We start from the raw sequence: 15645 nt of genomic DNA, 5'->3' as shown, positions 1-15645 counted from the left end.
TTTATTTAGCCTAGCATTTATTCCTCAAATTTATTCAGTCACAGAATCCTAAATGTGTGCATGCAAAAATTTTCCTGCAAAAGAGCCTTTAGGGAATGCCAGATGAAGGCATCATAAACTGCAAAGGATTTTAAGTGGCAAAAATGAACCCCCTTTCCCTAGAAGGAATAAAAAGGAGGCTGAATGTCAAAATTACTGTAAAAAGTTCTCTCACATTAGGAGATAGTTCAAACTCAATAACCTATAAATATTCTCTCCTACTTCACAGATCCGTCAGGTAGTAGAAGGGTGTGTATTAGTCAACATTCTTAATTATAAATAACAAAATCCACTCTAGGAAAGGGATTTATTATGGGACATGAATAAGTTTATTAAACTTAAGTGAGGGCCAGGGAACATGTTTTGATGCTATGCAGCTAGAAGACTATGGCAAGTGGAAGCCCCCAACTGATATATAAAGTCAACTAGAAGAAATCCTATTGCCAGAGATGTCCAGCTCTTATCACCTGTGATGCCAGAAACTTACCCATAGCTACCCAGAAGAGCTGAGTGCCCCAGAAGACCCTGTCTTGTGGAGTGTACATCATGTGGTGTCTTGTGTCATCTTGTCATCTTGTGTCACGTGTGCTTTCCTGGGATTGAGAGGATGTGTTTCTTCACAGAGTGTAAGTCATGAATATCCCAGCTGTAAATGATTCTGGGAAATGTAGTTTTTCCCATTTTCTAGAAGTTCTAGTACAGGAAGGCACACAAAAAGAGTTTTTGAACAGGTGTTGAGTAAACCAATTTGCAGCATTAGCCACAGCATGCTACATTTACTCATTCTTAATTTGGCATTTGCAAACATGAGATTGTTTTAAAATCATGATTGTCACTTTTTTTCCATCTCTACCCAGGCCATTAAACTATTATGAAAACATGAAACATGGCAGCAATGATAAAACCTAGAACTGTAATAATGATAATTATACATAATAATATCATCATAAAATAATAATAATAAAATCCATTATTAAAAATATGTACAATATAGTATTAATTTTTTTAATATTTATTCATTTTTTGAGAGACAGAGAAAGACAGAGCATGAGCAGGGGAGGGGCAGAGAGAGAGGGAGACACAGAATCTGAAGCAGGCTCCAGGTTCTGAGCTGTCAGCACAGAGCCCAATGTGGGGCTTGAACTCATGAACTGTGAGCTCATGACCTGCACCGAATTTGGACACTTAACCAACTGAGCCACCCAGGTCCTCCACATACAATATAGTATTAATGACCAGTCAAGTATTGTAGTTACACTAAACTTCAAAACTATGGCAGTGGAACTTAATGATGATGAAATTCATCATCAGAGTAAAACAAAAATTCAGTATTATAATGGCAATAAAACTTAATATTCTAAATAGCCTGAATAATATGGGTTGAACCTCAATATTTGAAATTTGTTCTTTTTCTCTTAGCAGTTAAGAACTTGTGTTCTAGAATCTGAGTGTCTGGTTCTACCCTGAGTTTCTGACATTATGTTAGTTACTTAAGCAATTTAGTTCTCATTCTCATTATGAATTGGAGATAATAGTGGTTATCTCCCTCATAGGGATGGTGTGAGAATTAAATGGGAAAAAGCAGGGAAGTGCCCTGCTCACAGTAAGCAACGTATAAACGTTAGGTTATAGTTAGGGGAGAGTGGGGGAATGTCAATGAAACTCATTCTCTACTTTCCTTGAGATAGGAAGCCTGTGTCTATAATCTAGTAATCTATGATGGATTCTCTGACATCTCTCTACTTAGCTATTTTCTGATGAGCTACCCATCACTACTTAGTGGGATGGCCACCCACTTTCAGTTTGGGATTGGTCCCACTTACATGCATGGAGTTTGGGAACTACATTCTGTCATAGAGCCATGAGGTCCTTTCTGGCTCTCTGGTTTTAAGGACTAAACTTCTCCAGAGCTCAGGGGTCTGCCAATACCTTTAACTACCCTTCCTTGATTGTGGTTTTACAAAGAGAGACAAGGGCTTTGGGACCAGTCACAGTTGGATCCAAATGCAATATTCATCCCTTATTAGCTGTGTGACAGTAGGCAAACTATTTCACTTCTGTGAACCTTGTGTTCCCATGCAAAATGATATATTTTAAAAAATTTTTATTTAAATTTTAGTTGACATATAGTGTAATCTTGCTTTCAGGAGTAGAATTTAGTGACTCATCACTTACATATGTGAAATGGCATTAATAATACTTTTCTCCAAAAGATTGCTATGAAAAACAATAAAGGGATGGTGTGCAGCACAGTTCTTAGCACATAGCAGGTGCTTTGTAGCTAATATGCTACCCCCTCTGCACTGTGTTGTCTGCACTCTGTCCCATAGTGCCATTATTCTTTGTTTTAATAACGTGTGGGGGGCCGGGGGGAGGATGGACCTTGAATTTGTTATGACCCCAGGAAACCCCTAGATGTTGAGATTTTTCTTTCAGTTCTAAAGAAAAAATATTCAGCTTGTACCCTGTGTGTTTCTTTCCCTAGAAGTGGAACTCAGCTAAAATTCTGGGAACAGAGAGTTCAGGTTAATGGGTTCTGCTTGAGAGGTTTTTCTGTGCCTCTCCGTTGAGCAGGTTGTTCCAGATCTCTTGTTCGGGCAAATACCTTACTTATTTTTTACTTAATAGGTTAGCAACTACATTTTCCTTAGGGCCCGTAGAGACTTCGTACAACTTTTGGGACTTTACGTTGAATCTTGGTATAATTGTACAATCTTAATATAACCTCAGCACAATTGTTATGGTAGTGCTGGCATTTACTATTTGGACTGTAAGGCAGAGAACAGAGATTGTGGAGTATTAGATCTAGGTTTAAGGCCCAGGCTGTGGGACACAGAGAAAATGACAGCTGAGCCTCTTGCTGTGCCTTGGAAGGGTACACTAATGTCTCTACCTCTTTGGTGGCTAGACAGAGCCTATGGTGATTGGTCCCCCAAAGATGATTTCTTATGGTTTCCAATGCCTAAAATGTGCTGTATAAATAGTATCCTTTTCTATTTGTGCCTTAATATGACGAACTTTGAGTTTTTTGTCTGTAAAATGATTATAACCTTAGTATCTACCCCATAGAATGCTATAAGGATGAAAATAGTTAATATTTATAAAATGTTTAGAACAGGACCTATGACATAGTAAGTACTATATGCAAGCAATTATTATGTATATTATAGATGATATAACTATCATATATAAAGGGGGATTCATAAATATTTATTTTGTACTTTGGATAATAATCGGATACAGGCATATCTCAAAGATATTGAGGGTTCGATTCCAGACTACCACAATAAAGCAAATATTGCAATAAATCAAGTCAAATCAACTTTTTGGTTTCTCAGTGTATATAAAAGTTATGTTTGTTCTATAGTGTAGTTTATTAAATATGCACAGCATTGTCTTTTAAAAACTATGTATATACCTTAAGTTAAAAAATTATTGCTAAAAAATGATAGCCATCATCTGAGCTTTCAGTGATCACTGATCACAGAGGACCATAACAAATGTAATAATGAAAAAGTTTGAAATATTGCAAGAATTACCAAAATGTGACACAGAGACACAGAGTAAACATGCTGTTGGAAACATGGTGCTGATAGACTTGCTTAACTCAGGGGTGACACACACCTTCAATTTGTAAAAAAGGCAATGGGCTGTGAAACACAGAAGTGCAGGGCGGTAAAATGAGGTTACTGCATTATGTTACTTTGTTCCTCAAACTGTTCCTTCTCCACTGGGAACTTTTTCAAGTTGACTCCTGTTTACCTTTGGTGTGCCTCCATTATTTTGTTTTGTGAGCACTTCTTTACTTTTTGGCATTGCAAGATTCTCCAGATTCACTTTGTATTTTCCCTGCACTAGCTCTGGAACTGTCCATTTCACCAAGGAGCCCTAGTTTCTTTTATTGAAGAATGGTACTAGAAACCAATAAACATTTCTTCAAAGAAGACCTACAAATGGTCAACAGATACATGAAGAGATGCTCAGCATCACTCATCAACAGGGAAATGCACATCAAAACAACAATGAGATATCACCTCACACCCATCAGAATGGCTAAAATCAAGAAGACAAGAAACAACAAATGTTGGTGAGGATGTGGAGAAAAGGATGACTGTGCACTCTTGATGGGAATGTAACTTGGTGTAGCCCTTGTAGACAACAGTATGGAGGTTTTGAAAAAAAATTAAAAATAGAAATATCATATGATCCAACAATTTCCTATTCTGTTTTTACCCAGGGAAAATGAAAGCACTAACTTGAAACGATACATGCACCTCTGTGTTTATTGCAGCATTGCTTACAATATCCAAAGACATGGAAGCAACCTAAATTTCCATCAATGAGGAGTAGATAAAAAAAATGTGTATGTGTGTGTATAAAATTACACAGTCATAAAAAAGGTTGAGATAGTGTCTTTGGGACAACATGGTTGTACCTAAAGGGTATTATGCTAAGTGGAATTGAAATAAATCAGACTGAGGAAGACAAATACTAGATTCCACTCATAAATGGAATCTTAAAAATGAGTAAACAAAAAGCAGAATCCAAACTATAAATACAGAGAACAAACTGATGGTTGCCAGAGGAGAGGGAGTGAGGTGTTGGGCAAAACGGATGAAGGGAAGAGAGAGATACAGGCTTTCAGTTATGGGATAAGTAAGTCATGGGAATAAAAAGCAGAGCATAAGGAATACAATCAACAATGTTGTAATAGCAATGTAATGAGACAAAGGGTAGCTATCTTCATGGTGAACATAGCAGAATGTATAACGCATCAAATCACTAAGTTGTACATCTGAAACTAATGTACTATTGTCAACTATACTCATAAAATATGTCAAAAATGGTCATAATAAATAATAAATATCAAAATAAAATAATAAACGATAAAATGTCGAAAATGTAAAAATAGTAAATTAAGATAATTAGCTTCTGTTTTGTTACAACTTGTGTAAGCCATATGACTACATTAACTTTAATAGAAAATTTGAGAAGAGAAGTATATAAAAAAAGAGGAAACCAAGATGGGGGTGATAGGTGAGCCATTAGATTTTGATTCAAATGCTTCTGCTATGTTCATATCTGTTAAATGAAACAGAATTGAGTTGGTTAGGGAGGCCCTGTAGGTCAGGGCATAGTATCATAATATCAAGCCAGGGTCAATGAAAAGAGAGTGTTTACTAGAGCTTGAGAATAGTCCAGAAGGAACCCTGCTTAGGGGAACCAGCAGAAGATCTGAGCACGTGTTTATGCACAGCATGATGCGGGGTGATCCCACAGTAGTGCTCCCATGTGAATGATTCCTGCCTTGTTCGGTATTGCTTTAAGTCTTTCATTCTATTACACTGTCTACCGCTGTGTGAGAAATTCCTCCAAAATTTAGTGGTCCAAAAGGACAATTATTTTATTATCTCTCTTGGTTTCTGAGAATTAATGATTTGGGGAAAAGTTCTGATGGATGGCTCCAGAGTCTTTCATTCAATTTTAGTCAATTAGTGGCTGTACTAGAGCAGTAGGTGTCTATAGCATCTGGGGACCAGCCGCATATCTCTCTTTGTATAGCCTCAGGGCTTCTCCATGTGACCTAGTTTGGTTTCTTCATAGCATGGCAGCCTCAGAATCGGTGGACTGCTTACAGGGTAACTGAGGGTCCCAGGGCAGACACTTCAGTGAACAAAGAAGAGGGAACCTCACCCTTTCTGACCTAGCTTTGGAATTTACTTCCACTCCATTCTATTGGTGCTAAGTGAGTCCTAGACCACTCAGATTCAAGGAAAAGGGACATAGACTCCCCTTTCAATGGGAAGAGAGCCAATGTTACATTTAGCAAGAGTCTAGGGCATGAGAGCTATTGTTTTGGTCTTCTTTGGGGGAAAAAAAAATCCTGCCACACACAATCACCACAGCTATGCTGCTAAGATTTCTAGCATTTGAAAATAGTAAGCTCATAAAAGTAGGAATCTGTTGCCTTAAAACTGACAGGCCTTTAACTGGTAATTTTCTGAATCTCTCTCCATTAATTTTCACATGCTCATGGGTTTTTAGAACTTCTTTGCTACTCACTATCATTCGTCTGCTTTCCTGGGTCATGTTTTCTGATTCTCCCTTGAGGGGCATAAAGATTTCCTTTAAAAACACTGTTTGCTCTCAGTGTAGCTGAAAGGAAACATGTCAGATAAAAGAAGCACGTAGAGAGAAATGACACAAATGAATAATGGGAAACACAAAAGGGAACCACAGTCATGGGGAAGCAGAGTCAGTGGTATTGTGTGATGTGCAAAAGCATGCAAAGAACGGACTAGAAAACATTGATGAGTGAATGTAAGGAAATTTTAAAGAATGGGGAAGACTACCAGTGCTAAGAATTGTCACAAGCCTGGTATTGATGGGATAGTGAACCTAGAGGTTGGTGATGGGTTTTGGAGACATCCTTAAACCATCAAAATTGTGTGAAAGATTACATATAAAATGGGAGAAGAAGGTCCATAGCACTTACCAGAACCACAAAGGTATACGTGGTCAAAGGAACTTTAAAATATACTGATAACGAATGTCAGAAGCTCATATGGGGAAGTACTTAATCAAAGTCACATGCTGATAGGAGCAGGGAGCTCTGGCCACCTGAGGTCACTCATTGAGGGCCAGGAACTAAATATCCTGATTGATATTTGTCTCATTTTGGTCATACTCTTCCTCCCAGTCCTGTGACGCACCATGCTTGCAAGCCTGTGTGTGCATCAGCTTTTCTCATTGTCCATCCACTCATTCTCCTGTTATTCTTACTGAGATGTATCCTATATCCCCTCCTTTGGCAAATGCCATCGCCCACTCTATTCTACAACTGGGCTTTCTCAGCATACCTGAAACCCGACACACATACACGCACGCACACACACACACACACACACACACACACACACACACCCCTTCGTTTCTCTTGGTCATTAGGAATCATTTTTCCTTTTCTTCTATGTGCAACAAGATAAATTGTATATGAGACCTCCATGAATGGAGAAGACACAGCAAAATCTGGAGGCTAAGAAATCTACAGTTCTTGGTGACAGAGGGGCCAGGTTCAGTGGGCTCAGAGCAAAGCTTGCCAGCAACAAGAGGAAATTGTTTCTCTATCTTCATCAAGTCTGTGAAAGGAAATGGTGTGTGTAAAGACTGTGGGGTAATTTCTAGTGAAAACCACTAGATGGAGTTCCTGCCTAAAGAACACACGGATCGGGCACTCCAGTTTGCACTCCAGTTTTCTCCTCTAGATGAAAATGTGTGCTGGGGGGCGCCAGGTGAACCCCCGGTTTATCTAAAAGGCTTTACAATCTTGTCTTCTTGTGGAACACACTTTCAAACTGCTTTCTCCATTTTCTTACTCAGGAATTGCTCCAAATACGGGCCATTTGGTGCCACATGGTTTATTACACCTTGACCACTATAGGAGTGTTTACTTTTCCAATGATTCTTTCCCTTTGAATGCCTGAACAGCCCGTGTTGTTGTCTTTTTTTTTTTTTTTCCATTTCATGAACTTTAAGTCCTGCCTGTCCTGTGAAGAGCTTTTTGTTCCTTGAAAGAAAACCTTGCAAATACAGGTAATTCTCCCAGTATGGGTTTTGAGTGCAAAGAGGGCAATAAATAAACCTTGACAAATCTGGAGCTAGCTAACTTCTCTTTCTGGGGGTTGAGTTTTTCTGACTGATACCAATTACCCCATAGCTAAGGAACTTGGGACAGATTTTATTTTTATTACAAGGATTACTAGAAGCAAGTGTGCATTTATTCTGCAAATAAAACTCCATTAATTTAAACATATGATAGATCGATTTAATGAGCTATGAACTCACAAATATTTGACATTTTTGCCAACAAAAAGCTTCACGCTTGAGATTTATGAGTGAACTGACAATTCACAGGGTTTGCCTGTTTCCCTTTGTGTGTAAAGAAGCAGCAACTTTGCACTTGACAAAGAATGATTTGTTCCTAGCTAAGCCAGATGGAGAATTAGGTTACACCAATGTTAGCCTTGGGAAATCTGGATACCAAGTAGCCTCTGAATCCCTCTTGGCTAGGTTGACCAAGGTCAAGTGGCTGAAAGAAAATTGGGGGCTGAAGACCTTTGTTTCTTTCCAGGGTCTTTGATGCTCTGTTAGCTCCCCCTTTAGCTCTACATTTCTTACAGTCAATAGCAGGGTCCATGTTTATCACTTTGCCTGCTTGCTTCTACCCCTTGGTCAAGACAAGGAAGAGCACAACATTGGCCTACCATCCCAGATGACTAGACCAGGTGATTCCAGCGGGATATCCCAGGATAGCCTAAAGTATTTTTTAGTATTCAAAACACAGGAAATTTAAATTTTTTTTTTCAACGTTTATTTATTTTTGGGACAGAGAGAGACAGAGCATGAACGGGGGAGGGGCAGAGAGAGAGGGAGACACAGAATCAGAAACAGGCTCCAGGCTCTGAGCCATCAGCCCAGAGCCTGACGCGGGGCTTGAACCCACGGACCGCGAGATCGTGACCTGGCTGAAGTCGGACGCTTAACCGACTGCGCCACCCAGGCGCCCCAAAACACAGGAAATTTAATACAGGTAATTGGTTATACAAGTGATGGAAGAGCTGCAAAGCTCAAGAGGGCAAGAAGGCAACCCAGGACTAACAATAGCAAGATGCCCTTACTACCTCTGGGCTTGGAGGGACAAGGGAGAAGGTGGTTTGACCTGAACCCAGCGGCCAGGATCACCAAGCAGAGCCTGGAACCAGAGAAGCCCTGACAGCAGGAACTGGAGCCACGGGAGAGATGCATTCCCTCCCTGAGACACCACCCTGGCAGAGCAACAGGAGGAGGTACCCCTGCTTTCCCCTTCATTGACTCTCTCCAGTCTTTCAATAATGCCTTCCATTGGCCAAATTCACCAGAAGCCAGCTGACAGGGACCCTGGGAAATACTTCCTATAGGGGCCAGGCCCCTGGGTATGGAGCAAAGCAGAGGAAGGGCAAATGTGTCCAGGAAAAGTACAACAGGTGAACATCCCACCAAGTAAGACCAATCCAGTGTTTTCTTCTAGGAATTAGGATGGGCTATGGAAACTACTGTCAGTTGCTTTTGAGTATTGTAGCCGGGAGGTCCTATGGAGCTAGAGCTGTGGTTTCCTGCTACGTTTCTATTTTTGCTAAAAGGGAGGAAACCAGCATGGAGAGAGTAGAGAGGAGGAGAGGGGCCAGGTGAGGGAGAAGGCAATAGGAAGGTGTATCTAAGAGGATGAAGGAGAAGCAGAGTTGCTGATGGTCTTAAGGTGCTGGGAGGTAAAAGTAGGAAGTCAGGGCCTGCTGAGGACTTAACACTTCAAATAAAAGACAAAGTATGGGAGGAAGTGAATAATGCTTGGAATATCTCTTTCATAGGGAAGAGTCTTTTGATGGGGCTTCTGATTTTACTTAGGTATGTTTATATTCTATTCCAAAATGGGATGAAAACAAGAAGGCCTACAATTTTTAGCATCCAAATTTTGTGACATATTTAAAATAATTATATAATTTTTTGGATAACTGTTGCCTTATAATAAAATACTTATTAAATAAAGATATTTTATTTTATTTTTTTAGAGTTTTATTTTATTATTATTATTTTTTTTTCAATATATGAAATTTATTGTCAAATTGGTTACCATACAACACCCAGTGCTCATCCCAAAAGGTGCCCTCCTCAATACCCATCACCCACCCTCCCCTCCCTCCCACCCCCCATCAACCCTCAGTTTGTTCTCAGTTTTTAAGAGTCTCTTATGCTTTGGCTTTCTCCCACTCTAACCTCTTTTTTTTTTTTTCCTTCCCCTCCCCCATGGGTTTCTGTTAAGTTTCTCAGGATCCACATAAGAGTGAAAACATATGGTATCTGTCTTTCTCTGTATGGCTTATTTCACTTAGCATCACACTCTGCAGTTCCATCCACGTTGCTACAAAGGGCCATATTTCGTTCTTTCTCATTGCCATGTAGTACTCCATTGTGTATATAAACCACAATTTCTTTATCCATTCATCAGTTGATGGACATTTATGCTCTTTCCATAATTTGGCTATTGTTGAGAGTGCTGCTATAAACATTGGGGTACAAGTGCCCCTATGCATCAGTACTCCTGTATCCCTTGGATAAATTCCTAGCAGTGCTATTGCTGGGTCATAGGGTAGGTCTATTTTTAATTTTCTGAGGAACTTCCACACTGCTTTCCAGAGCGGCTGCACCAGTTTGCATTCCCACCAACAGTGCAAGAGGGTTCCCGTTTCTCCACATCCTCTCCAGCATCTATAGTCTCCTGATTTGTTCATTTTGGCCACTCTGACTGGCGTGAGGTGATATCTGAGTGTGGTTTTGATTTGTATTTCCCTGATAAGGAGCGACGTTGAGCTAAATAAAGATATTTTAAATAAAAGCCAAAAGAGAATATCTTTGGGCACATTTGGGCTGAATTTTTATACACTTAAATCCAAGAAAATATAGAAAAAAGCTAATATCTTCTATTTAGCAGATCTTGCTCGCAGTTTTCTAAGAAACTCAGCACCTGTGGAGAAGGTATTTCTTTTTGTTTTTTTTAATGTTTATTTATTTTTGAGAGAGAGACAGAGTGTGCAGGGGAGGGGCAGAGAGAGACACACACACACAGAATCTGAAGCAGGCTCCAGGTTCCGAGATGTTAGCACAGAGCCCCACATGGGGCTCAAACCCATGAGATTTGAGATCATGACCTGAGCCAAAGTCTGATGCTTAACCCACTGAGCCACCCAGGTGCCCCTTAAATTGTTTTTATATTTATTATTTTTTGAGAGAGACAGAGAATGAGTGGGGGAGGAGCAGCAAGAGAGGGAAACACGGAATCCAAAGCAGGTTCCAGGCTCTGAGCTGTCAGCACAGAGCCTGACATGGGGCTTGAACTCACAAACTGTGAGATCGTGACCTGAGCCGAAGTTGGACACTTAACCAACTGAGCCACCCAGACACCCTGAGAAGGTATTTTTTAATTAAATGTATAATAGTCTACTAAGAAGAGTCAATTAAAGGTATCAAGTTATTAACCATAAAATGTAATTTTGAAGTTTGCAGACAATTTTATGAAAAACTTAAAGATAATATTACATAAAACAAAGCATTCAGTAGCATACCAGTGACACAGGACTAGACACAGGTATATGTTCCAAAAATACTCTGCTCATTTTCTTTTTTTTTGTTTAATGTTTTACTTATTTATTTTCAGAGAAAGACAGAGAGCGAGCAGGGGAGGGGCAGAGCCTAAGGGGGCACTCAAACTCAAGAACCGTGAGATCATGACCTAAGCTGAAATCAAGAGTCAGATGCTTAACTGACTGAGCCACCCAGGTGCCCACTGTTCATTTTTTTTAATGTCCACTTAAAGAAGAGTTAAGAGCTGTTCAATGTACACAGACATATGTCATTTTAACTTTTTAAAACGAATTAAAAATAGTTTTAAAATGAATCTATTTTGTAGATCCAGTAATACAATAGAACTAGTTTGTTGATCAGTAAATAAGTATTTTTTTATATTTTAAATATAAATATAAATGTATAAATATTCAAATATTTAAATATATATAAATATATAAATATAAATATTTTTAATATTTTTAATATTTTAAATAAGTATTATTTTTATATAAACTAAACTAATAGTTTAGTTTATTATTATTAAGTTTGTTGTTATTTATTTTAAGAGAGAGAGTGCAAGTTGGGGAGGGGCAGAGAGAGAGAGAGGGAGAGAGAGAGAATCGCAAGCAGTTTCCATGTTGTCAGAGCAGAGCCTGATGTGGGGCTAGATCCCAGGAACCATGAGATCATGACCTGAGCTGAAATCAAGAGTTGGAAGCTTAACTGACTGAGCCACCCTGATGCCCCATGATAAGTGCTAAAAACAAATAATCAGATGTGCTTTTCCAAAGAAAGTCCTTGGAGCAGTCAGGCTCAGAGTGTTCTTTGCAGAATCAGCTCCCCAGCAGTGCCTCTGAGGGGAAGACGGAGCCTCTCACCTCTTACTCCCCTTAGTACTTCCTTGTAGACACTTTGTCTCCCCAGTAGGAGGACTTAAGCCCCTAGTTCTCAGTGAGACTCTATATTGTACTTCATGTTAATTCTCCCTGAGAAGCAGACTGCTTCGGGTAATTTCAGAAATTACCCGTGGAACAAACGGGTAGGTCCCTGGAGGAGAAAACATTGTACACTTTCTTGCTTGGACTGTGTGTTACTCCTGCAGATAATGTCCTTACTCTTTCCAACGATGTAAGTTAGATAAGCAGAACAGATAAAACAACAACAACAACAACAAAAAATAACCTGAGTAGAAAACAAATAAAAATATTAAAACAACAAAAATTATAAAAACAGGATAAAATAATCAAGTAAAATTAAATAGTGATAAATCCCTAAAGAGAAAGAAGATAAGAAAGCAGTATGAATAATAAAAATACAGAGTAAATACAGGAAAAGAGTAAAAATGAAAGGAATAAAAGATTCAAAGAATAAATCAAGCTAAAAAGAGATGAAAGCAAGTACAGGTTTGATTTATAAAAGCTAAATCAGCTGAAGATTGGATGAAGGCTTGGCAGCATTGAGTTCTTTGTCTCGCCCTGTCAAGCGAAAATAATCTTGGTCTTACTGGCTAAGCCAGACCTGTAAATTCTAGAGGCTCGCTGGACTCCGGAAAGAACTCTAGGGCAGAGGGCCTTCGGTTCTACAGGATTAATACCAGAATGCAACTTAAATCTATGAAGAGAACCCTTTTCTGAGGCCTATTTAGATCACAGATCATGGTACAGTAGTTGGTTCCTGAGAAGGACAATCTAGTCCATTCTCCTTTGTATAGTTTTGCGAACTAGAGCCTATGCTGAAGAAAACACTATAATTTCAGTGATGGGGGTGGATTAGATGGAGGCATAGGGACCTTTTTTGGCAATGCTGTCTGATTAGGAAGACTGTCCAATTAAAGATCCTACCTTTGGCACCTTCTTAAACAATCCTTTTGCTTGCACCTGAAATTTGGGAATTGACACAAGTTTGCCTGATGTGCCTGATGATCAGTTGGCTCACTTGGGATCCATTCCCTGGGCTGACTAGATCGGTTGTAGCGAGCTGAACTGCACAGCTGAGATGTGTCCAAGAACAGTGGTTTCTCATCAAGGACACAGGAAGCCCTGTTGGCCTGGGGTGACTCAAGGCTGATGCAGAGGAGGGGAGGGGAGAAGAGACCTGCAGAACCCGTGGCTGGAGCAGAACCCGTTTCATGGAGCAGATGGAGAAAACTCCAAAAGAGGGAAGAACGTTGCAGAGTAGACCACGCTCTCAGCCTCTCAGGTGGTGCCAGGAAAAGCTGTCCCCAGAAAAGGGGCCCAAGCACAGAGCTGGCTGTGGGTCAGGGCATCTGTGGTAAGACCCAGGGGCCTTCAGGCCTCTTCACTCCTGCCAGTTCTGGAGTGAGGGATTGTAGTCATTTCCTATTGCTGCTGCAACAAATCTCCACAAACTGAGTGGCTTAAAACAACACAGATTTATGATCTTACAGTTCTGGAGGTCAGAAGCCTGAAATGAATCGTATGGGGCTAAAATCAAGGTATTGGCAGGATGAATTCCTTTTGGAGCTTCTAGGGGAGAGTACATTTCTTGTCTTTTCTAGCTTCTGGGATGTCCCTGCATTTTTTGGTTTCTGGTTTCTCCATCTTCCAGCAAGGTAGTGTCTCCAAATCTCCCCCTTTTCCATTTCTATTTCCCATGAGAACTTTCTCTTCTAACCCTCCTGCTTTGCTCTTATAGGAGCCTTTGTGATTACACGGGGTCCACTTGGACAATCCAGGATAATCTCATCTCAAAATCCTTAAATTAATCAGAGCTGCAAAATCTCCTTTGTCACGCAAGCTAACACATTCACAGATTCAGGGGAATAAGACGTGGACATCTTGGGGCACCAGGGTGGCTCAGTTGGTTAAGAGTCCGACTGGCTCAGGTCATGATCTCGTGGTTCGTGGGGTCGAGGCCCTTGTTAGGCTCTGTGCTGGCAGCTTGGAGCCTGGACCTTGCTTTGGATTCTGTGTCTCCCTCTCTCTCTGCCCCTCCCCCTGTTCATGCTCTGTGTCTCTCTCTCAAAAATGAATAACATCTTTGGGGGGGTCATTACCACAAGCTTCTATCCCCTGTCATGTCAGGAGATGGCAAGGCACAGTGTATCGCAGAAGCACCCACATTGAAAATGCCTGCTCTTCAGCTCCTGGTCCTCACCTCTCCTGCTAGGAGCTGAAGGCAGGCACTGCCTCGAGACTTCATTAAAGAATGAGTGATTGAGCCAGTTGCTTTAGGGCCAACCATGGGACTTCCACTTTCTCTTGCAGTTCTCTGCAACTTAGGCCTCTGGTTACTTGAGAAGAACAGAGCTGAAGGTTGACTATAAAACTTTTAGTACCAGACATGCTTGTTGAGCGATTGTATACTCAGTACTTATTGAGTACTGAACACTAGGCTGGGGAATAGGGCCTCATTGGTGAATAAGACTGATTACTCCCAGATTTTATTGAGTATGTTTACTTATTATCTACCCACATGCTAGAATCTAAGCTACCTTAGAGCTCAGATTTTGTATTATTTACTACTCAATGCTGATGCCAATTTTCTGAGGCGAGGATGGTAACTTCTCAACAAATTTTTGCTGAATTTGGAAAGATGCGGTTTTGACCTTAGTGACTAGTTCAACATGATGGACAAGAGCCTGGCAAATTCTGCCCCTTAGGCCAAGTCTCATCCACTACTTGTGTTGGTAAATAAAGTTTTTTTTATTTTGGTTTTAATTTTTTAAAAATGTTTATTCATTTTTGAGAGAGAGAGAGAGCATCAGTAGGGGAGGGGCAGAAGGGGAGGATGGACAGAGGATCCAAAGTGGGTTCTGCACTGACAATCAGCAAGTCCAATGCAGGGCTTGAACTCATGAACCGTGAGATCATGACCTGGGCTGAAGTCAGACGCTCAACTGATTGAGGCACCTAGGCATCCATGTAAATAAAATTTTAGTGAAATACTGCCATATCCATTTACTCACATATTGTCCTTGGCCATTTTGTGCTACAACGGTGGAGTTGAGTGGCTACAACAGACTGAATAGGTTGCAATTTGGGGCTAAAATATTTACTATCTGGCCCTCTACAGAGAAAGTTTGCCATCCTCTGGGCTGACAGATAAAAAAATGGTAACTACTTTGACTATAATAAGATGTGTCATAGGAAATATAAGATGCCTTTGGTTATTCTTGGAAGGTCTCATGTTCCCAAGGTCATGTTTTTAGAGAGGCCTTTTACAGTATCAGTCATCTGTCCATAGTGGTTGTCATGAAGAACCCATTGTCTTCATGGTCTCTGCAGGTTTGCCATTTTGATCACTCATGAGCATTTTTGTTGAGGTGGCAACTCTAGTGTTTAGGACCTAGATTCCCTGGAGAGGCCAATCTACCTTCCCATCCAACATCTCTCCATCTTCCTGCTGTACTGTTGAGGCAGGGCTTGGGTCTCTACTGTTAACAAATGTCTTCCTTCCCTGCAATGTCTTACAATTGTTTCCTATGAC

Source organism: Leopardus geoffroyi, chromosome D1 (assembly GCF_018350155.1).
Source record: "Leopardus geoffroyi isolate Oge1 chromosome D1, O.geoffroyi_Oge1_pat1.0, whole genome shotgun sequence".
Taxonomy (NCBI): Eukaryota; Metazoa; Chordata; class Mammalia; order Carnivora; family Felidae; genus Leopardus; species Leopardus geoffroyi.
This window is presented reverse-complemented; position numbering follows the sequence as displayed.